Below are 24,325 nucleotides of genomic sequence, written 5' to 3'. Positions count from 1 at the left end.
TGGTTTTTCTTTTCCTACCAAACCATTAAAATGAAAACAGAAGAGAAGCGTTTCTTTACCCTACTGATATTTCTAGTGAATAGCATCTTTTAGCATAGTTAAGCAAACTGATATAACATTTGTAAACAAGCAAATTAATTTATGACATACTCTACCTAATTAAGAAATCCAAAAATTTTTTTTTAAATGGCATGATTTGAGACCAGAGAATCTGTCACATCTGTGGGTAAAACTTCATGTTGATTTGAAAACTTTCCAAGTTCAACTGTGCCTGACTTGCTTCCTTGGGGGCAGGGAAGTTATTACTAGATGCATTCCTGAGGATGTAGGGTTGACAATACTCCCTCAGAACCTTCCAAGTCCTAAATCATGAGTCCGAGTGGGGCTGAGGTTTGGGCCAGGGATGTGTGTATGTGTGTGTGTGTGTGTGTGTGTGTGTGTGTAGAGGGAGCGTGGTTCTGAGTGCAGAGAAACCTCCACAGAAACTACCAGTTCTTCTTGGTGACAAGACTGAGTTTGTCTCTCCCACCTTTAACTAGAGTAAGTTCCTTGCACCTTTCTCAGAATGAGCATGAGCATAGAGGTAGCCTCGCTCTTCCGGAGATTGGATGGGAACAATGCTTTCCCTGTCCATGAGGTGGAAGAGAGAAAAATCCACTGTCCTTCTCTCCTGGCTGAGGCTGGAGTAAGCTTGGTGAGCACCTGTGGAGTACTTGTAAGACTCCTAGGCACTGAGGGAAAGTGATAATGACTAAATAATTTAGGAACTATATAATTTAGACTTGGATGGAGCTGGTCAGAGGGGAACCAAAGGGCAAAAAGGAGGAAAAGATAGAAGAGAGAAATGGAGGAAACAACCATGAATGAGCATTTCAGTATACGCCTCTTATAAACTAAGATTCGGCTCTCAACGAAAAGAAATAAAGCTCTCACTTCAAGTAAGAAAGTAAGAGGAAGGAGATGGAGAGCCTGGGTGGCTCAGTCGGTTGAGCTTCCGACTTCCGCTCGGGTCATGATCTCACGGTTCCTGAGTTCCAGCCCCGCGTGGGGCTCTGTGCTGACAGCTCGGAGCCTGGAACCTGATTCGGATTCTGTGTCTCCCTCTCTCTCTGCCCCTTCCCTGCTCATGCTCTGTCTCTCTATCTCTGTCTCTCAAAGATAAATTAACATTTAAAAAAAAAGGTAAGAGGAAGGAGAGAATCTGGGAGAACAATTTGAATCAACTTTCAAATTTATGTACCCTTCTCACTTTTTACCAACATTTCTCTTAAATTCAAATGGAATGAAACATTTTTTCTTTATGACTTTTTCCAGAATTAAGTACTTTTTAAAATGGTAGATCAAAGAAAGTTGCCAAGGTCTAGTCTTCACCAGCTGGAGAGCTAAGAAAGTGGGTTTTTGTTTTGTCTTCCTTTGTTTGTGACTTTCCACAAACAACACTCTTCCATTTTCAAGTTAAGATTGTATACAAAGTGGAAAACATCATAGTAAGAGTTCTTCCAGAAATCCTTCTATCTTGGTAGAAAATAGGAAATCTTAAGAAACTTTGGAGAAGAAAAGGACAGATTTAAGCTTCCTCCTGTAACTTAGTTACTGCTTTTACAGACCAAGCTTTGAGATGTTTGGAAAAAGGAGCCCAGTGAACGGCCACTCTGGGAATTTTTGTTCCAAAGTAGGTAGAGAACCTGAATCAACAGTGGTTTACTTTCCCCTTTTTGTTAAAAATGGCATCCATGGGGGCACCTGGGTGGCTCATTCGGTTAAGTGTCTGACTTCAGCTCAGGTCATGATCTCACTGTCCCAACCCTTGACACAGAACAAACCTGGCCATAGTCTTACTAGAGACAGTATCAGAAGATGATTCCATCCAGATGTGCCCTTCCAGATAGAAAAACATCAGTGTACCTCTATGGGTCTTAATCATTCCATTCCTAGAGAGATGGAGTGACCCATGTGATGATCTTGGAAGGAGAATCTGAGCATGTTAGCTAGCCACTTTCATTTGGAATTTGTTGTCTATAAAGAATAAGCGTTCTCCTTGACTACCCCCCCAGAGGAAAGCTCTGTGGGGGAGAGAAACATAGGGGAGAGGTGAGGGGCGGGACTGTCCTGGTCCCACATTATTCTTTGTCCCAAGCTGCCCCGGATGAGATTTTAGGTTCACTATGAAGGAATACATTTGTCTGAGCCACATTCTCCAGTCATGGCTTAGTCTTCACCTGCCTTATTCCATTATTTTATTTCTCAAATGTTTAGAACTTGGTAGAGGTCACAGTGATGCTGACTATTGTACCATCTTTAAAATCCCAATAGGCAAAAGAGTATGAACTGTAGAGAGTAACACAGAACATTCGGAGTAACTGTGCTGTTCCCCCAATGAGTATAGTTTAATCGGTTTATAAAATTACAGAATCATAGAGTTGGATGGATCCCTCCAGAAAAAAAATCTGTGCAGAGTGCTATTATTTAAGGCTTAGACCAATGATGACAGCTTTTTTTTTTTCCTGAGCATACATAACAGATTGTCATAGTCCCAAGACTCCTTAACTCTACCTTACCTTCCCCTTCCTAATAATAAATGCCAATCAATCCCAGAATAGCTCCTTATTACACTCAGAATGAAGACATAAATTTGATGAAAATGAAAATTGCACGTTTAAGTTGTCAACATATCAAACCTATTTATCTCATTATTTTAATGAACAAATTCGAATATTCTTCAGTATTTTCAGAAACACATGAATAATAATGTTTCAAAAGCCCAATTTGTTTTTGTTTCTTAGAAAGACTGCCAAAGAACACCTCCCTGTATTTTACACTCCCTCCCAAGGAAATAGCTTGAGACCAAAATAAGAAAGTTGGTAAGTTATACATATAGTTCGATTCTGATTTCACTTTCGTGTAGCAACGTTCCTATCATCCTGAGACCCAACTTCCATTGTGCGTCGGCTTTGCCGAAATGCTAAGCAAACTTTCTGTCAGCAAAAAATGCATTTGAGGATCTCTTTTGAATTTTAAAATGGACGATTCTACCTTTCTGTCCTATTTAGAGTAAATGAGTTTCCTGTTCTTGGGTGACTGAAGATCATGACTCAAACACATTTTGTTCAATGACTAAAGCCATATATGGCAGACAAAATGGCAGCTTTCATTATGGATTAACATATTCTTCCATCTTCTACCTCGTTAAGAACTTACACGGGGTAAGCTCATTGATCACACTTAATTAAGGTGCCTGTGCCTTTCTTTCCTGCAGAGGAAAGAGCATTGAGCTGAAAGGGCGAGAGCTCCGCATAGGTTCTCAGAGTGCAAGTTAAACTGTTAAAGGGGAATGCTCCCTGTCTTGCGTGAGCTACTGATCACAGACAGGGCATGTTGTGAAGCTCCCCCTTTAAATGTAACAGGGAAAGGCAAAGGGAAAGAGGAGAAGCTTGCATTTCCCAATCCCTTGGATGTGAATTTGGCATAATATTTGCATTGCGCTGTGTCTCTCTGCCATTAAACCCCCTGTTCAGCAAGGAGCCCTCGCTCGTGGAAAATACCTAGTGCGGGACCAGAGGGTGTATTTCCCCACCATTCAAAGGCCTGTGCCATCATTTACAGACCCTCTTCTCAAATACTGAATATGACAGTGACCTTGCTGGGCTTGCAACCTTTCTAAATTCCCATTAGCACTAAATTCAGGTTTATTCTTTTCTATGAGAACTAAAGAAATTGACTATCATTTAGCGACGGATCTCTAACCATAGGAGTCCTATCGAGATGACGGTGTCCCCCCGTCTTCCTTCTACCCGCAAGCACATACTCAGAGTCAAGAAGGCAGTGCGTTATACTGGGGGAGACAGGGAATCGATGTAACGACGCCCCTCCAGGTAAACACGTGTCTGGGAGACTTCGCAGGCACCTGGGGCCAAGTTTCCACAGCCCGGAACTTGTCACGGATGCCAGTCTGGCCTCAGTGCCACCAGGACTTGATCTCCTATGCGGTGACCCCCTGCCCCATCGTGGGAGCAGAAGCACCAGGGAAGCAGGCAGTGCAAGTCTCCTGTCTACACTCTCCGAAAATGCACCTTCTCAGCAATTCCTTAGGGTTTGTTGACATGGTGGTTAGAAGACTGAGGAAAATGGCATCGGAAGAGACCCCGGGGGGCAAGACGGGAAGACGTATAGGGAACCCTTTGCCCGCTCGCCGCCTTCTGTCTGGCTGGCTTCCCGGGGTGTAAGAAGTTTCCTTTCTCTGCCTGGGAATCCACCCATTGTCCTTGATTCCATTTGTCAGGCCTGTCACCCTGGCCCAGAGGAGTCTCCTGTGCTGTACAAGATAGACTAGATGTTTTCTTTATCTTTCTTGGAGGAGGCACACCCCAAAGGCCTGGGATGCCAGAGGAATCAGGAAGTGACAAGGATTAAGTAAGGCTTCTGTATCCTCTGTCTTTCTGGGTGAGGGAAGGAATGCCTCCTCCGATCGTAAGACGAGAGCAGAAGCTAGCCAAAAAGGAAAGAAAGAGTTCAAGGAGTGAACGGAACAGGAGGGAAAACTGCACAAAGGGATCCCCCCAGATTTGGGCCTCTTCCCAAGAAGCAAGTATCGGCACCATGTGAGGAGAGAGGAGCTCTCTCACCAGCAAGGGGCACACACAGGGCCCTGGAAAGGGCTGTGGCCCTGCCCTTCCAGGAGTTGTTACCCACTCGGGTCGTATGGGAAAGAGAACCTGCCAACACAGGGCACGCAATTTGAAGTGGGACAAGAAAAGACACTCGACAAAGAGTTAACTTTCATCAGACTCCTTCAAGCCCTCTTTGGACTGGGCCCCGTCCTTGGGTCTTGATCTCAAGAGCAAGAATCCTGCGAAGTCAGTTTAGTGAGACTACCCTGCCCTCAGTATCTGACCACCCTTGATATCTGATCACATTCCTCACCCTCCAGTCCCCCACCCCCACATGCTATTTGCTCACCCTGCCTGCCTTCTGCAAGCATCCTGCCAAATTGGTTTAGCCAGAAACCCCTTTCCCCCATCCCCACGTCACCTCTTAGTAATTTTTACGCTGCTCCTTGGCCACAAACGCCCAATTTTCCTTGCTGTATGTGGAGCTGAGCCTAGGTCTATACTGAGATTTGGTTTCCCCTGTTGCGATGGTTCTTGGATAGAATCTGTTTTTGCCTCTGGAACTACTGTCCGTCTCTGGATTTTTCCTTGACAGGCCTTGCAGAGCTCTAAAACTAGGTAGAGCCTGGTAAATAGGACCCAGAAAAAGAGGCTTGTTGGAGAACGTTCTGAATGATTCTCAAGAGGCAGCAGATCAGGCAGTGTGGGTCCTGGTGATGACCAAAGTGAATCCAACATTTCCATTCAATTCGCTCCTACTGGGGACCTGGGCTCGGTAGCTGCTTAAGTGATGCATCAGCCTAACCAGAATCTCATGATTAAATAAGAAAATTACTACAGGGGATGAAAAAGCTATATCCATGGCTTTTTTTTTTAAATGAATGGATATTACTTTTACTTTTAATCTTCTTTATCACTAACATTATGTATACTAACGGAAATGCTAGATTACACAGAAGAACAAGATCAAGGAAGTAAAAATCAGCCACAACTCTGCTGCCTGGGCATTATAACACTGATATATGTGCACCTGGAATTTTTTTCTATTTCTGCACATACACTTGAACTATGTTAAACTCATTGAGGTGTAACTTACATACAATAGAGCATATTTATGTATTTAGTTATTGAAATTGCAATGCAGGTAACATACAGTGTTCTATTAGTTTCAGGTGTGCAAAGCACACCCATTTTAAAATTTTTTTTTTTCAACGTTTTTAATTTATTTTTGGGACAGAGAGAGACAGAGCATGAACGGGGGAGGGGCAGAGAGAGAGGGAGACACAGAATCGGAAACAGGCTCCAGGCTCCGAGCCATCAGCCCAGAGCCTGACGCGGGGCTCAAACTCACGGACCGCGAGATCGTGACCTGGCTGAAGTCGGACGCTTAACCGACTGCGCCACCCAGGCGCCCCAAAGCACACCCATTTTAAATGTGCATTGTGATGAGCTTTGACACAAACATACAACCATGCAATTTCTACCAGCGTTGAGATACGGAGCATTACCGCAAAACATTCCCTCTTGTCCGTGTGAAGTCAATCTCCCTGCCACCTGTACTGCAAACCTGGGCCATGCCCTGACCCACTTTCTGTTACCATACCCTGTTTTTTCTGTTCTAGAATTTCATAAAATGAGATTATACACCATTCACCCTTTCCTGCCTCACTGCTTTTGCTCAGATAATTATTTTAGCTTCGACCAGGGTGTTAGAGGTATCACAGTTCATTTTTTTTTTCCATTGGCACATGGCATCCTATTATGGAAATATACCACAATCTGTTTATCCACTCGGCTATTATCGAAGAGTTCTTAGCTATTATGAATAAGGTGCTGAACGTTCAAGTACAAATCTTTATGGGAACATACATTCTCATCTCTTGGGGTAAATGCCTGGGAATTCAATTGCCCGGTCATGGTGAGTGTATGTTACGTTTTATAAGGAGCTTTCAAACTGTTTTCCAAAGTGTCTGTGGCATTTTTGTAGTCCTAACAGAAATGTACAGCAGTCCCAGTGGCTCCAAGTCTTTGTCAACACTTAATAGAGTCAATCTTTTTAATTTCAGCTATTTTAGCGGGTGCATAGTGATATTTCTTTGTGGCTTCACTTTGGATGACCTGGAGCATCCATTTTTTTCATGAGCTCGTTGGCACACCATTATATGTATATTTTTGTAATGGAACTATTCAGATCTTTGGCTTATTATTTATTAAGTGTTCTTGTGTTCTTATTATTGAATTATAAGAGTTCCTTATACATTCCAAATTCAGGTTGTTCAGTGAGACTTACGTATGGTGGCTATGTTCTAGCCTGTGTCTTGCCTTTTCATTTTCTTCACAGTATTTTCAAAGAATGATGCTGTTTTATTTTGATAAGGTCCGATTTATCAATGTAATGATTCATACGTTTTTGTGTTCTATCTAGGAATTATTTTTTTTACCCCAACTTTATGAATATATCTTACCATGCTTTCCTTCTGGAAGTTTAAAAGTTTATTTTTAACTTTGGCCTATAACTCATTTCAAGGAAATGTTTATATTTAGTGCGAGGTAAGGGTCAAAGTTCATGTTTATTTTATTTTTATTTTTGCATACAAATATACTATTGTTCCGGCATCATTTATTGAAAACACTATCCTGGGGCGACTGGGTGGCTCAGTCAGCTAAGCGTCTGACTTTGGCTCGGGTCATGATCTCACCGTTCGTGAGTTCGAGCCCCGCATCGGGCTCTGGGCTGACAGCTGGGAGCCTGGAGCCTGCTTCGGATTCTGTGTCTCGCTCTCTCTCTGCTCCTCCCCTGCTCACGCTCTGTCTCTGTCTGTCTCAAAAATAAATAAAACATTAAAGAAAAATGAAAATACTATCCTTTCCCCATTGAATTACCTTGACACTTATTCAAAATCTATTCTGCATAGTGTAGATCTAGTTCTGTACTCTTACGCTTCCTTATTAATTTCTAAGCTCATCATTATGCCCACACCACACTGTCTTAATTACTACAACTTTTTAGTAACTCTTGAAAGCAAAGGGTGTGTGTTCTACAACTTTGTTCTTTTTCAAGTTTGTTTAGCCATTTCCTATTTCTTTGTACTTCCATTTATATTTTAGAATGAGCTTGTCAATTTCTACAACAAGGCCTCCTGGGATTTTTATTGGGATTGCACCAAATCTTAGGTCAGTGCTGTCCAACAGAAATGTGATGTGAATCGCATATCATTTTGGTTGTGGTTTTGGGTGTGGTCTTTGCTTTTTAAATAGAATTACTAGACTGATAGATGGAGTTAGAGAATGAGAAAAACAGTATTTGGATAGGCAGCATGGCTTGTTAGAAAGAGCTTGGAATTTGGAGATAGAAGATCTAAGTTTGATTCCGGCTCTGTTCTGAGACCTGCGGCAAGTTATTTAATCATTCTGAGCTTTGGTTTATTTATTTGCAAAACAGGAATGATAATACAACTGGATCCTTGAATGAGATAACGTATCAGGAAACAAATCATCGTAAGCCATGGAAGTGGAGAAAATCCTCATTCCTTTGGGACCCTTTCCATTTTACGCTTTGTGTGAAAAGAAACAACCTGTAAGGATGGCCTTTGCAACACGCGTACCTGATGCGTAGTGAGCAAAGCTCTAGGTTTATATTTTGTCATTACTACGTACGCTGAGGTCTAAGACAGTGCTCAAATAGATCACTTTTATTAATGACTGGACTCCCCTCTGATAAGTAGAGAAGACTAATGAAAATGCTGGCACAGTAGAGAGGATGTCAGGGACAGGGTGATGACAGAACTGCCGTCTATCAGTGACCCTCACCAGATATATACCAGCAGAGCATAAAAGCAGTGGTCAGTGCTGTCCAAACTGGACAAACTCCGGAATAGATCTGCGGAGGGGCTGTCTTGCTTGTTGGTTACCCTGCATTCCAGTTGCTTCCGGCAGGGGCAAGTGATCCCATGTGTCCCTACCTCAACAGTTATCGCTTTTACCTTCCCCTCATTCCCTTCTGGTGGGCTCAGAATAAGGAAGAGGGAAGCAATGAATGATAAACATCGTTTCTCTTAGTGCTCTGTCTTAGTTAACTGTCAGCTTCTTTTAAAACAGCTTCCAGGTAAAATGCTGCTATACCAGAGAACCAAAAAGTTGTCAGGGTTTCTGAAAACCATGCAAAATACCATTATTCATTTTGGTTAGGACCAATGATGTCAGCAAAGCATTTGACAATGTTTCCAATGTTATAAATGCAGATGCGATGCAATCACAGTCGTGGAATTGGAAGAGATAATTTTCGATAGGTAACATTTGCACAAACAAAGGTGTTCATATTACTGCTTTGCAGGAATTCTCTAGGTCTTTCATGTGCTAATATATGGCAAATCTCTAAGAGGGAGAATGTAAGCATCAGTATTTCACTAACATGAAGTAGCTTTAACCCTTTCTCCCATCCACAGGTCTAACATTTTTTGCAACCCATTTTGTGAATTCTTACAATCCCCCAGAATTCCCTGCTTTCCCAGAATTCCAGGCACAGGATGTGAGACTCCCGGACATGAATATTGTCCACAGAGGCTCTTTTGCGTTTGAATGTCATCACTGCTTAAGCACAAACTGATAGGGGACTTCTTCTAAGACAATTCATTCAATATAAAGTCAGCACTAGCTTTTGTCCGTTTTTACCTTTCGTGAAATTTGATCTGTATAGTCTGAAAGACAAGGAGTTAAACAGGTTTATTGCTAGTTGTCTAATTGTACTGGTCAATGAATCGATGCTAGCCATCGGAAAGGTTTGGTGACATACCAATGGGATCAGGTCTAGCTTTCTCATATACAATATGTTTTATCAGTAACTTAAAGCCCGGGTTGGCAAACTACTCGTAAAGGATGAAAGAGTAAATATTTTAGGCTTTGCAGGTCATATGGTCTCTGTTGTATCTACTTCGTTCTGGCACCGCAGCACGAAGGTTGCCATAGACAACATGTGGACAAATGATGATGGCTGAGATCCAATAAATCTATTTACCAAATCAGGCCGCAGGCCAAGTTCGGATCATGGGCTGTAGCTTGACAACCCATGACTTACAGGAAGAGGAAGAATGTGGTTATCAGATGTGCAGATAACACAGAACTATGAGGGATACATATGACTTTGATCTAGTATAGTGTCAGAGACACGTAAAATAGTAGATCTCTTTATTATTACTGTCATTCCTGGCACAGGATTGAGCTTCCAAATTACCTTAAAAGGGTGAAATATGGGTGAGATGCACAAGATTAAAATTTAAAACTACACAGGCCTACATTTTGTCCCTCAAGAACTAGATGAAAACATATAAACTATGGAAAAACTTGTCATAAGAGAAGCTCATGGGACAAAATGTATGGGTAGTTTCAATGAAGATGCACATGTTTACCTGTGCATCTTGCCAAATCCCTAATAAATTGGATCATTTAGAAAACAATAGAAAAATAGATATACCCACAAGAGCAAAGAGACAGCTAGAGAAGATAACTGGAAAGCTAGAAAGCGGATGAAGGAATGATCGCTGTTTTTGCACACTTAAGAGCGTTGAACCTCAGGTGGCTCCGGGAAGGCTGAGAAGCATCTGATTCACACCAAACCCCTCAAAGCTAGGGATTGGCAATGTCAAGTACCCCTGGAGGAGGCCCAAAAGTGGGGTTGGGGCCTGGAAGACTTCATGAAAACATGTTGAAGAAGCTGGAAGCTCCCAGATTCCCATCTCGCTCTGTCAGGATGTAGGACTCTGGGGAGGATAAAACAGTGGATCTCTGCTGAACTGGAGGGCTCCTGGTGGAACTGAAAGCTGGTGTTCCCCAATGAGAATGGGCGAGTCTGTGCAAGTCCACATGTATTCAACACTGAGACCTCCTTACCGCCACTTGCAATCTTCTCCCCCTAGCTTGACCGAGAATGCTGGCTTCTTCACTCCAGGAAGACATTAGAAAACTCTCTGTCAGCAGAATAACCCCGGAAAAAGATCTAAAGATATGAATGTTGGAAATTCCCCAACTAATGGGCTCAGCCAGATGACGCCACGGTGACACCCGTAATTGACAAGCCCTATTCTCTTTTGTAGAGCTCCCAAGCAGTTTTTTTTTTTTTTTTTTGGTGCCCAGTCAAGAATCACAGAATATGAAAGAGACCAAAACAAGAGGAGGGAAACCAAAGCAATTTGGAGGCAACAGAGACAATACAGGAATAAGATAACTTAAAAAATTAAAATGAAAACTGTTATCAGAGAGATAAGGGAAGCTATTCCATTGACGAGATAAGAATAGGGTGCTACAAAAGAAAAAAAAGGCATTCACAGATTAGAATAAGCCACCCTTGATAATTGAAAGGATAATGGCAAAAATGGAAACCCCAATAGAAGGATCGGGAGATATAGTTTTCAGGGATTCCAGTCCATGGAAACAGTCTCAGAACCCAGTAGAGACTATTTGACGAGATACTCTCTGAAAGCGGAACAGAAAACAAAGTTTGGAAAATGGGAGAGAAAAGATAAGAAAATCAAGGCTATTTCAGAAATTTCAACATCTGAACAATAGATGAAGAAACAGAGGTGAATTAATGTTCTGTGAATGTGGTCGGGTAGAGTTGTTTTTGTTGTTGTTGGGCTTTTTTTTTTTTTTTTTTTTGTCTCTTTTGGTGGGAGGGGGTGGGCTAAAGAAACAGAGGTGAATTAATGTTAAAGAAGGAATTCAAGACAAGGTCCCAGAACTGAAGGACTCAATTTTTCACAAAGTATCCAGACACAGAGTGAAAGGGACGAAATGTAACAAAGAGATGAAGCCAAGATTTTTTAGAGAGAAGTTGATAAGACTACTCATGCAAGTTCAAGAATTGAGCTCAGGCTTATCAATAGCAACATTGGGAACTGGAAGACAATCAAGCAATGCTCTCAAGATTCTGAGGGAATTTTGAGAGAATAATTCCAGCTTAGAATTCTCTAGTTGAAAATTAATTAAGAAGGTAAATTCTTAAAACATAAATTAAGAAGGTAGAATGAAGACACTTTGGGGCACTCAAAAACCTCAAAAAATTATTTTCCACACACCTCTTTTTAGGAAACTACAAAGCAATGCATCTCATCAAAATATGGGCGTACACCAAGAAGAAAGTCATGGGATCCAGGAAACACAATGTCAACAAAAAAAGAGAGGTGAAAGAGTTAACTGCGAAGATAAAAGGGGTCTTGAGTGAGCGTCCAGGTTGGATTAGAGACAGAATCTCTGGGAAAGATTTCTTTTAAAAATGTGTTAACCTGAAAAATACAAGATGTATTGGGTGAACTGAGAGGAGGTTACAACTGAGAATGAGTTTGGGGGCTCTACGACTGTGGAAAATAAACACAATGAAACCCAAGCAAATGAACAAACAAAAATAATTATGAACTCCAGGGAAAATGAGATTTTCAGCAAGGGATAGCTCTTGACTTAGCCATCAGTATTGAATTTCTGTCATGTTGATGTAACACTAAATATGTATAATACAAGTTGTGATATTGGGAGGTTGTGAGGACAAGAATAGGCATGTGAGTAGTGTAGTGAAAAAGAGATAAATCATTATCTTCTACCGTGGGAAGTCAACGGATAATGCTTAAAGCTACAAAATGAAGCAATGTAAACATTTTTTTTAATGTTTATTTCATTTTGAGAGGGAGAGCAACATAAACATGTTTAAAATAGACATACACTGAAAGAATAAGGGGGAAAAGTTGCAATTGTCTGGGAGGCAGGAAATTGGGAAAGGGGGTCATGATATGTTGCTTTTTTTCTAACAAGGCTTGGACAGACTACGTGACGTTATGCTATTGAATAACTTCGTTTTAAAAGAAACTACATTTAAAAAGATATGGGTTGAATTCAGTTGATCTTATATGCACTTGACCAGTCCCATTTCTTTCCTCACAGTGTCCTATAGTTGCTTCTACAAAGTATTTGCAAAGTTTCACTGCACTGAAAAATAGACTCTACGCACAAGTGACCATGATCCATGACTCATTTAGAGTATTGTGCCCACCAAGTCCACTATATTTTATTTTTATTTTAATAATACTTCTATTATAAAACAGTACAGTGCACATATCATTATAGAATAATCTAAAAGCAGAGATGAGGGTGGCTGGGTGGCTCAGTCAAGTAAGTGTCAGACTCTTTTGATTTCGGCTTAGGTCCTGATCCCGGGATCATGGGATCAAACCCCACATCAGGCTCTGTGCTGAGTATGGAGTCTGCTTGGGATTCTCTCTCTCTCTCCCTCTCTCTCTCTCTCTCTCTCTCTCTGTCTCTCCCTCTGCCCCTCTCCCCCACTTGTGTTACCTCTCTCTCTCTAAAATTAAAAATAAAATAAAATAAAATAAAATAAATGCAGAGTTGAAAAGAGGAAGGAAAATAAAAATAAACCTTAGTAAGCCTCTGAGAAATACTTATTAATATTTCATTGAAATCCCTTTCAGATTTTTTTTTAAAAAATGTAATCACACAGATTTGCATCTTATTTTATTTTTTTACTCAGAAAAAAATCATAAACATACCTTTATATTAGGACATACCCGTGTCACAAACGACTCAATCTAACTTTGGATTTTTGACTTACCTTGGGCTTTTTTCCCCCTTTCTATTATAATCATTGTTGCATTAAACATACCTTGAGCTAAAAATTTTGTGTATATCCTTCATTTAACTTGGGACAATTTTCTAGAAGCTGAATTATGTAGTCCAAATGAATGCACGCAAATTTTTAGAATAAAATGCTAAACAGGCACAATTTCAAAATCTGTATTTAGAAAAGTAGATTTACACATAGAATATATGTAACTTGATGAAATTGTAAGGTGAATATCATGAGATCACCATTCAGGTCAAGAATTAAAACACTACCGGGGCTCCTGGTGGCTCAGTTGGTTGAGCGACTGTTCAGGATGTCACTGTTGTGGGATCAAGCCCCACGTTGGGCTCTGTGCTGAATGTGGCATCTGCTTGGGATGCTCTCTCTCTCTCTCTCTCTCTCACTCTCTGCCCCTCCCCTGCTCATGCATGCATGCTCTCTGTCTCTGTCTCTCAAAAAAAAAAAACCAAAAAACCAAACAATTAAGAAATGAAACACTACTAATGCTCTAAAACATCCCCTAAACCCAGACACATGTCCTTCTCTAATCTCACCTTCATTCTTTGTCCAGAGGTAAGTGTTATCATGACTTTCATAGTAATCATTAACTGGCTTTTCTTTATAGTTATAGTATCTATACATGCAGTCTTGTTAGATTTGAATTTACATGGATGAAATATACTGTATTCCTTTGTGTCCTGCTCATTCTATTAAATATTCTGTTTGTGAGTTTCAACCATACATTTGCCTGTGACTGTAGATCATTTATTTTTACTGAACTGTAGTGTATTTGATTACTTGAGTAACTTTTTCAAAGAGAGACCAAATAAGGAACATACAGAAATTAATAAAAAGGGTAATAAGATGAATGTAAACCATTTCCCATAAAGTTGAAACTGGAATAAACCATTTGGGGGAACAGGAGAGTTTTTTTCTTATAGGTGAATTACCATATGAAGACAGTGCATGAACTCATACTGTCTGATTCTGGATAACAGAATAAGTTTCTGTAGAAATTACAGTCTGATTCCACTTCAGTATAGGAATAATGTTTCTAATAATTCAAGTCATCTGAACAGGAAACATGCTGCTTTGGGGGTCATGAATCTCCTGTTGCTGGAAGCTTGGGTGCAGCGGCCAATGGATGGCTCAAAGACCAAAGATACAAATGGAACTCCTGCCTGGGGTAGAAATTGGATTAGATGTTTACTAAGGCTCTTTTCATCTTCAGAATTCTTCTTCTCTGTGTCTTCTTCCCATATTGGAGGTGACTTTCAAAATCTGATAACATGATGTGTGCAGAGAACCTATTATCCAAGGGATTGGTGAACAGCTGTTTTCAATTTCCACTGTTGACAGACCAAAAGGAAATGGCCTTTGGTTGCAGCAGTGGAAATGTCAGAGGAGAGGAAACATGAACAGTGGGGGTCTGACACAGTGGAATAATCGCTGGAGATTTTTAAAAGATTGACATGTGTCTTTCTCGAATGATCTAGGCACACAACGCCATTCAACGTGGTGAGGCGATGTACCCATCAACTTGCGAAAATTTTTGTAAACAATTATATTAAGAGTCAATGCTCATTGCCATTCCAAACAACTTCCTGTGGGCTGTGGCTCCACTTTCCATAAGACTCCAGTCACTAGAAATAGCCTCATACCCCCAGTAAGAGCGAGAGTGATTATTTAGATGGAATATCCCTTTGTTTGGCAAACCCTGTTTCTCTAACTGATTAAGAAAGTGGAGTCCAGAAAAGTAGAGTGCTTTGCCTAAAGTCCCACCCTCAATTTACTGCAAGAAAGAAAGAAAGAAAGAAAGAAAGAAAGAAAGAAAAGAAAAGAAAAGAAAAAAGAAAAGAAAAGCCATATCTTTTTTTTTCTCATCATATTGCTTCTGTCTCCCCAGTTATGGCCATTGACTAATATCTTGAGAATCCACAGCTTTGGTACAGACAACTGTCACTGAAAGCAAATCGCACCTCTCATGCACTTGACAAAATCCTATGGCAATCCCATTTTAATTGCTTTCTAAGTTTTCTTTAGGAAAAATTCATACTTACATTTTTGTCTATGTTTGAATATTTGTGAATATCTTAAATAGACTAAACAGTGAGAACTCAGAATGAAAATTATTGTAAATCGTGATGATAGGATATGAAGCTAGGGGGGTATTAGATAATTGTAACCTTCTTCCATGGATGAGAAAACTAAGCTTAATTCTTGCATCATTTCATTGAACATTTCATAGAGCAAGTTAGTAAACTTCCCCCCACCACTCCAAATCTCATTCATTCATTCATTCATTCAGTGGCATAACTGGGTCCCACTATGTGCCCCACATGGTCAAAACTGATGTTGAAGACAATTGATTTCCTCTTCAGAATGCATAAAATTCTCACAAATCCTTGAATTATCTATTAGTATGATGTAACTGTAACCGATTGTCTATTTTACTTAATTTACTTTATCTCTGGGAAATATATTTTTATCCTGCCTAGCTTACTATTTGCGCAAGCTTGCGTCATGATGCCGCGTGTAAAATATGAAGTGAAATTTAATCATGATGTTGCAATTATTTTATAGGCCGTTTTATTGATAGCTAAAAAAACCAGCAGCTAATGCATTCGTGCATTTCATATCATTTAATTCATTTGTACACTTACAACTCATAAAGAAGTGTTATATAAAGCGATACACTCATTTGTAACAGTCTTTGTTAGTACTGCATCTATCTAAATTCCATTTTCATTGTATTTGTTTTTAATAGGTAAAGGAGTTATTAAATTGGAAAATACAGAATGGGGAGTAACAAAATTAAAAGGCACCAAAGTTCTTAACTTCTGGCTAAGAAAACATTTTCATGTTTACATTTTGAGAGTCAGCATGTGTGGCTGGAAGGATTCTGAGGATGCCCCGGGGATTCCTGTCCTCTGGTTATTGGATCCAAAGCTAATCTAGATACTGCTGTGACGGGATTTTTGAGACGGAATTCAGTTACTAATCAGCCCACTTTAAAAAGGGAGATTATCCTGGATTATCAGAACGGGTCCAGTATAATCCCACGAGACCTTAAATGACAAAAAGGAAGGCAGGAGAGGGTGAGGGGTGGTGAGGGCAAGGGGAGGTCAGATGGATTCCGAGGGGGGAGAGAGAGAGATTCCTCCCTGCCTCCGCCATTGCTGGTTGCCGGCTTTCAGATGGTAGAAGATGCCATGAGCTAAGGGAGCGTGTGGAAGCTTCCCGAAGCCTGGACAGCCAGCGAGCAACCAAGGACCTCAGTGCTGCAGCCTCAAGGAACCGCCTTCAGATTCATTCCTAGAACCTCCCAACCGTAACATAGTTTCATCTTTGTGAAACCTGAAGCAGAGAAACCAGCTGAGCCCGCATGGATTTCGGATCTACCAACCGGGAGATAATAATTTTGTTTTTAAGCTGGTAGTGATTTGTTTCTACAGCAATAGAGAACGAATACTGAATGTACAAAAATATAACAGATTGCTAAGGCGTCAACAGAAAGAACCAATATACTAAGAGAAAAAAAAAATGAGGAAACAGACAAGGAACTGAGAATGTTACTTTTTGGGGCTCTTGGGTGGCTCAGTCCGTTGAGCGTCTGACTTCAACTGAGGTCATGATCTCGCGGTCCGTGGGTTCGGGCCCCGTGCCGGGCTCTGTGCTGACAGCTTAGAGCCTGGAGCTGATTCAGATTCTGTGTCTCCCCCTCTCTCCGCACCTCCCCTGCTTGCACTCCGTCTTTCTCTCTCTCAAAAATAAATAGACATTGAAAAAAAGAATGTTACTTTTTTTTTTTTTTTTTCTGAAAGTACATGTACAGAGCCACGGTGTGTGGCAACTTTTCTGTTAGGACTGGAGTCAACCAGTGCTTTGGGGCAGTCAGTACTGTACTTCTAGGCACGACCCAGGCCACCTCACGCTTCTTTTCCAGGCTGCGGGAGACTATGCCAGAACTTAATTAGTAGGGTGCTAAGTCTTAAGACTTTGGAAGCAATTTTGCAATTTATGAAGCCAAGTTGGTTTAGATTTCGCACACACACGCGCGCACGCACACACATGCACACGCGCACACACACACATCCTGGGAGAATCTATTCTTAAGGGTGCACAGACTGCAAGTAAATGCTTTATGACTAATTTTGGTTGGTTGGTCAAATATGGAATCTAGGCATGTTCATGGCAGTCAATTGTCCAGTGCGTGACAAATGAGGTATCTTAACATGTGCCAACTCCATGACCTGGGGCAACTCACCTAATGCCTGTGTTTTAGTTTTACTCACTTGAAAAATGGGGGTCCAAGTACTACCTAGACTGGGGCGTATTATCAGAAAGACGTGAGTCAATAGATACACGGTGTCCAGAACAGTCCCTGGCACGTAGTAAGCGCGGTGTACCAGCTGTACTGTTATTTTTAACTTCTTAAAGGGGTGGGAACTCAAAGGTAAGGAGTCAGTCTTTGTTCTGTATGGACAAGGCTGCTGTGATGTGTGCTACCATGTATAGGAAAAAGAATCTTTCAGAGTAGGGAAACCTCAGGGAAGCCTTCCTGGAAAGTGGCATTTTAACTGGACTTTCCCATAGGCAGGATTCTCTAAGAGAAATGGGAGGGTTGGGTGAGAAGGGCAGTCCATCAGCATAACACAGACAGACCTCTTGGCCTCCTAGAATCTGGCGGGGAGCCCACAAATTCTGATTTCATTAACTTTGAGCATGCGGGTAACAACAAAGCATGCTTTCTCAATAACCTCACATAGGGCTACCAGTCCTCATTTTGTCTCTTATGATGTTGTTATTATTCATTGACAATATTACCGCTTTAAGAAATCGTTGAACACGTTCAGTGGTTTTCACACTGGGCTAATTCCATGATTCCAGGGAATTTGTTTGAACCTGTTTCAACAGTCAGATTTCCTTTTTGAGTTGCTAAATTCACTCAACTGCGAGTAAAATTTTCACAATGCATCATTTAAGAGGCAAACAGAAAATTCTGATGTCTTCTGTACCATAGAAGCTATCTTGAAAATGTGTGTGGGAATATTGTTATTAATGCCTTGCATGTATTATTTCCTCTCCTGCTTTTCCAGCTCAGTGTAATGGATCGGGGCAGGGTGAGGGGGGAGAGGGGGTGGGGGTAGGTGGATCTGGGGGGGTAGGTATGGATCTGACGGTTCGGGGGGGGGGAAGGGGGAGGTCACAGTTGCCAGTCACTTGTTCATCTCAACATTGTGCCACAGACTGGGTGTCATTATGTAATTCCTAATTTATTGGAGCCTTTTGATTGGAGCGTTTTCCCTCACCCTGGCATCTTCGATGTCTTACTGACTCATTTCTTTCTCACACTCCATGCCTTCTTCAGAAAACTACGATCATATTTAACCAGGTTTAGCTGAGATTCTGTTGACACAGAATGTCTCAAAGTGAATTATACTTCAGTTCCTTCATCTTCGGTATTCACATGAGATTAATGATAAAGATAAATGAAATTACAATGGCGAGACTTGGAAGAGGCTAATGGATATTAATATTTTTAAACAAAAATATGTACTAGGGGTATATATTGGCACAGAAGTACCCTTGAACTAGAGTTTCCGTGTTGGAGAGATTTGAAAGCCTTTTTTTCTTTATAATGCTAAAGATTCCAAGAAAGAAGCACTTTTTATTACCAAGTGGAATTAATGCTGTCAAATTATTATATTGATGACTCTAATCCAAAGCTCCAAAGTGTTTTCTAAATCAAGTGTGAACACCGAGATACTAAGCTCACATTCAGGCACTGCTAGAAATTACTGTGGTGCAGTTTAGAGAACAATGTTTTCTGTTTTCCCTTCATCCAAATGTGCTAAAGTGGACTGACAGCATGGGGTTAGGCTCAAAGCCACAGCTTTTGGAAATGTTGGAGAAAAACAGTTACCAGGAAAATTGTGTGCTGGAAGCTTAAATTCATTATTGCGTTGTTAAAAGACATCTCCATCGGTGACTGGTTTGGTTGATTTTGGATTTTTTCCTTTTAGTTTCTAGGCCTGATAAAGACATAATTTATCACCATACGAACCCGGATTTCTAATTCCTGTTCTATTTCTGTGATAGAATTAATTGGTGTTAATCTGGGTTGCGGTGGGTATAATGAGCGCGTGTTAATTCACATAGGTTTTCGTTCTGTACTTTTAATAGTACAGCTGTAGTGTTAGCAAGAACAAAACTGGAGGATAAACCCGAAAAAAATCAAAAGTTCCTTCCTTCTTTCCCTTCCCTCTCCCTATCGTCCTCCCTCCCTTCCTTCGGACCTTCCTTTCTTCCCTCTTTTCTTGAACTGCGTTTCATGATCGTCGTGATCGTTGGTATTGAAGCTAAAGAGAAAGTGGTTAAATATTTATCATGGCTCCTAAAACCATTTGTTTCTATTGAAAACACCTTTGCCCTAGTGATGTGGTCTTCTCGCCAAAGCGTTCCTTCTTTTTTTTTGCCACTAATGCAACCAAAAATGAATCACTTTAATTGGAAAAATGTAAACCAGCTCCTAACTGCCCTCCCGGGGCAGGCATTCAAGGAGATAACATTTACCTCTGATATGTTTTAAAAGCTGGTATTTGCTGTTGCAAGCAGTCTTGTTATCCGGGCATGACTTCAGTCTGGTCACTCATTATCAGGCGTTCATAGTCAGCCTTAGGCAGATGTGCCCACACCACACGCCCTGCCCCACAGGAGGGCTCCCTCAAGTCCCTTTCATCCAAACCCAGCTCAAATGCAGTCGTCAAGAGTGCTTCTCTACTCCCCCCAAAATGCTTGTAAACTGGAAATGTCAGACTTGGTGCTATTGAAAGACCCCAAGCGAACTGCGTGGGGGCTCAGAAAGGACACCACCAAGCGCACAGGAGACTGTTAGAGCCACTTTGCAGGTTTCAGGGTGAAGCAGAAGAAGCAGTTACCAAACCGGAAGTAATCCCCCCATGGCTTCCGGGAAACCCAAATCCAACAGTGCTGAAGCTGAAGGACGACTTTGCTGACAAGAAGAAAGGGATGCAGGTGGGCAGATAGGCAGGGCGGGAATCTTGGCCCCCTGAGATAGTCACCCTTTTGTTTCCCTGTGGGGAATTGGGCCCCCACCCTGGAGAAATTCAGTCCAGTGTGAGGAAGGCAGGCGTTCATAATCATACATTTTACCTAAAGATATGGCTGCAGCAGGACTGCAGTGAGAAAGCGTTTCTCCTTCCCTGGGAAGAGTAGCCCAGGGCCACGAACAAAGCTTCTCCCTCTCCCCCAGGGCTGACCTTCAGTGCGTACGACTCAGTGGATAGTAATAACCAGAAGAAGCAGACTGAGCTAGAATTACAAATTATACCTGGGCCGGACCGCTTTCTCACTCAACTGGATTAAAAAGGGAACCCTTTTGTGGGAGTTAAGGTGTGTACGTGGGTGCACAGGGCTTCCTTGACGCTTGCCTTTCTGACACCTTGCATGTAGGAATTTCTTATTTTTATTTTTTATGGTGGCAGAAGAAAAGAAGGAGGGAAAACTGTTCTGGAGACACGTTTGGGAGACAGTATAGCCGATTATTTCCTTAGGCGTAATATTCTAACTAGCAGCTGGGCTGACGTCATGCTGAATTCTGAAGAAACATCCCTCATGTTACCCCATTTAGGGACTGAATTGGGCTCATAGTTTGATAGTGGCAGAAATGACAGCGTGGAAGTTGAAGTCAAGCTCAGTCGAAGCGGTCAGGTGGGTGACCATGATGCGTAGAATATAAAATACCCTACAGTGTATATTATTATCATAAATGTTTCAAGAATTGGCTGAAGGCTGACCTCCTCCAGGAAGCCCTAATCGTTAGTACTCCCCTTCCAACCCCAACAGGCACGCATTCCATGCCTCTTTCCAATATTTTGCCCTTCCTTCTTCCTATTCATGGCCTAGGCTTGTGGTTTTGGTGCTTACTTAGGTGGGTAATGCTTGGCTGGATCAGAATTTCTTAAAAACCAGGTCAGCTTCCATTGCCTTTGGCCTACTCACTAGCACCAAGCATTGTATGCTAATTCTCCTTTTGAAGGATCCTGATTTTTTTGATATGAAATTGATTGTCAGAACCGTTTCCGTACAATACCCAGTGCTCATCCCAACAGGTGCCCTCCTCAATGCCCATCACCCACTTTTCCCTCCCCTCTACCCCCCACCAACCCTCAGTTTGTTCTCGGTATTTAAGAGTCTCTTATGGTTTGCCTCTTTCCCTCTCTGTAACTCCCCCCCCCGCTTCTGTTGAGTTTCTCAAGACCCACATAGGAGTGAAAACATACGGTATCTGTCTTTCTCTGCCTGACTTATTTCACTTAGCATAACACTCTCCAGTTCTATCCACATTGCTACAAAAGGCCAGATTTCATTCTTTCTCATTGCCAAGTAGTTTTCCATTGTATATATAACCACATCTTCTTTATCCATTCGTCAGTTGATGGACATTTAGGCTCTTTCCATAATTTGGCTGTTGTTGAAAGTGCTGCTATAAACATCGGGGTACAAGTGCCCCTATGCATCAGCACTCCCGGATCCCTTGAGCAAATTTCTAGCAGTGCTATTGCTGGGTCATAGGGTAGATCTGTTTTGAATTCAGGATCCTGATTTTTAATAAGGTTCTTATTTTACTTTTTATTCTTGAGAACATTGTTTATTGTTTTGATAAGATTAAGCTGACTTTCCCTTATTTCCAGGTAAGAGATAACTGACACTTCTAAATAATGGAGTATTGTTATTCTCCTGGACCCAGAACTAAAGCTTCGAATAAAACCAGTTATGATTTCCAACTTGATGTAAGTACCGTAAGGACCATTGGAGTACTTTTAATTTAGAGCAAGGAGGGGAAGTTGGCTTGGTGATTGAAGAAAATGAGCATCTACAAACGTTAAGTATTTCAGAGATTAAAGTCCCTAAATCCCTAGATTTGACAAAACTGGTAGGCAAAAATTTAAGTGAGATGGTTATAGAGTTGTGATTATATACATATATATATATATATATATATACACATATGTATATGTATATATATATATATATATATAATGACTTAAGTTTTTTTTTTAAATTTTTTTAACGTTTATTCATTTTTGAGACAGAGAGAGACAGAGCATGAATGGGGGAGGGTCAGAGAGAGGGAGACACAGAATCCGAAACAGGCTCCAGGCTCCGAGCTGTCAGCACAGAGTCTGACGCGGGGCTCGAACTCACGGACCGCGAGATCATGACCTGAGCCGAAGTCGGCCGCTTAACCGACTGAGCCACCCAGGCGCCCCATGACTTAAGTTTTAAAGCAGTTTTAGAGTCACAGCAAAATTGAGAGAAAGGTTCCAAGATTTCCCCCTGTCCTCTCCCTGCACTACCTTATAGGGTTTTTGCTTTTTGTATTTTGGGTACTTCCAGAAATAAGCTAGGCAGAACTTGGTAAAAATGGAGGAAGAAACCTAATGACTTTACACGTGTCAAAACCTTCAGAGATTGAAGATAGTATGGAGTGTGGCTATGGGAGAGGGTTCATTTTCATATACATGGAAACCAGGGCAATGTCTTCATATATAATCTGTGGTTTCTGAAATAGCATTCTTCAGCAGCTTTACAATGTCACTGTTTTTATGTAGAGCAAGTGACACTTGAGTTATCTTTTGATTTAATTGCTTCATCTTTTTATTTTTTTTAATGTTTATTTATTTTTGAGAGAGAGAGAGACAGAGCATGAGCAGCGGGCGTGCAGAGAGAGAGGGAGACACAGAATCCAAAGCAGGCTCCAGCCTCTGAGCTGTCAGCACAGACCCTGACGTGGGGCTCCAACTCATGAGCTGTGAGATCACGCCTGAGCTGAAGTCGGATGCTTAACGGACTGAACCACCCAGGCACCCCATTTTTGTCTTTAGGAAGTGCTTGGTTGTTAAGAAATGGGCAGCCGCTTTAGAAAATTGCATTTCTTACGAAAGCAATTTATTAACCCGCTAAACTTAAGTCTTTGAAAATAAATTGCTTGATTTCCTTATAACAACAACAAAAAGATAGAAGCAGCATTCCCAATGCCTGCAAAATGTAAATTAGTAGAAGAGGTGGGTTCCAGTTAAGTGTGGGAGAACGAGTATACCAGTGGACAATGGCCAGGCCGTATAGGACAACTGAACTCCGACCCACAGCCTCTGTAGCAACTGGCCCAGAAAGGCCACGACTTGGTCAGTGACTGTCAGCTTCCCTGTTTTTGCCACTCCCACCCCATTTCAACTCAAGAACCAACCCGAGAAAGGCAAGCTGCCCAAACCAATCACATAATGCATCCTGCTCTGGTGAGCCCGCCTCCAGCTACCCCAGACCAACAACCTCTAATCAGGGCCTTCCTAAAGGCTTTCCTTTTGTCCACCATAAAGCTTTCCCACTCCCTTGGCTGCCTTGAGCCTCTGCCAAATGCAAGTGATAGCGGTTGACTCCCACGCTGTAACAAGATCTGAGTGAACAGCCTCAGTTCTCATTAGGGTAGTCTTTGTTTATTTCCCCAAACGCAAAATATGTAGTAGAATTCGAAGTGTTTGAAAACCAGCTGAAAGAATTCTCGGTCATCTCGGAAGACGGGGCCGTGTGCTATATTATCCTCTGCAATACTAAGCTTATTTGGCTAATTGCATGACGTTTGCCTACAGTCAATCAATCAACAGATGTTTACTGAGACTTGAGACCCCGCACTCTGTATTTAGTGGCATGAAAGTTACTGACGTTGTATCGGAGCAAGCTGGTATTAAACACCTATCGGCAATCAATTCTGTGTCGAATACCTGCTATAGTTAAGACTTAGGGATCAGCCATTCCTGGAATCGACCTGTGGTTGTGGCGTGTAATAGCTCTCTGACCTTGGGCAAATAACTTTGTTTTCAAATCTCAGAAGACTCACCTTTATAATGGAGAACAAGAAATACCTACCTGATAGGATTGCTGTGTATATTAAATTAAATAATTCAGCTAAAATGCCTCGCGATTTGCCTGAGAGTAATAATCGAACACTATGCGACAACGTATTTTACATGCCCATCACTATTTTAAAATGTAAGAGATGAATAAAACATCG

This window comes from Neofelis nebulosa, chromosome 14 (genome assembly GCF_028018385.1).
Source record: "Neofelis nebulosa isolate mNeoNeb1 chromosome 14, mNeoNeb1.pri, whole genome shotgun sequence".
Lineage (NCBI taxonomy): Eukaryota > Metazoa > Chordata > Mammalia > Carnivora > Felidae > Neofelis > Neofelis nebulosa.
The sequence above is the reverse complement of the archived record's forward strand: the minus strand, read 5'-3'. Positions refer to the sequence as shown.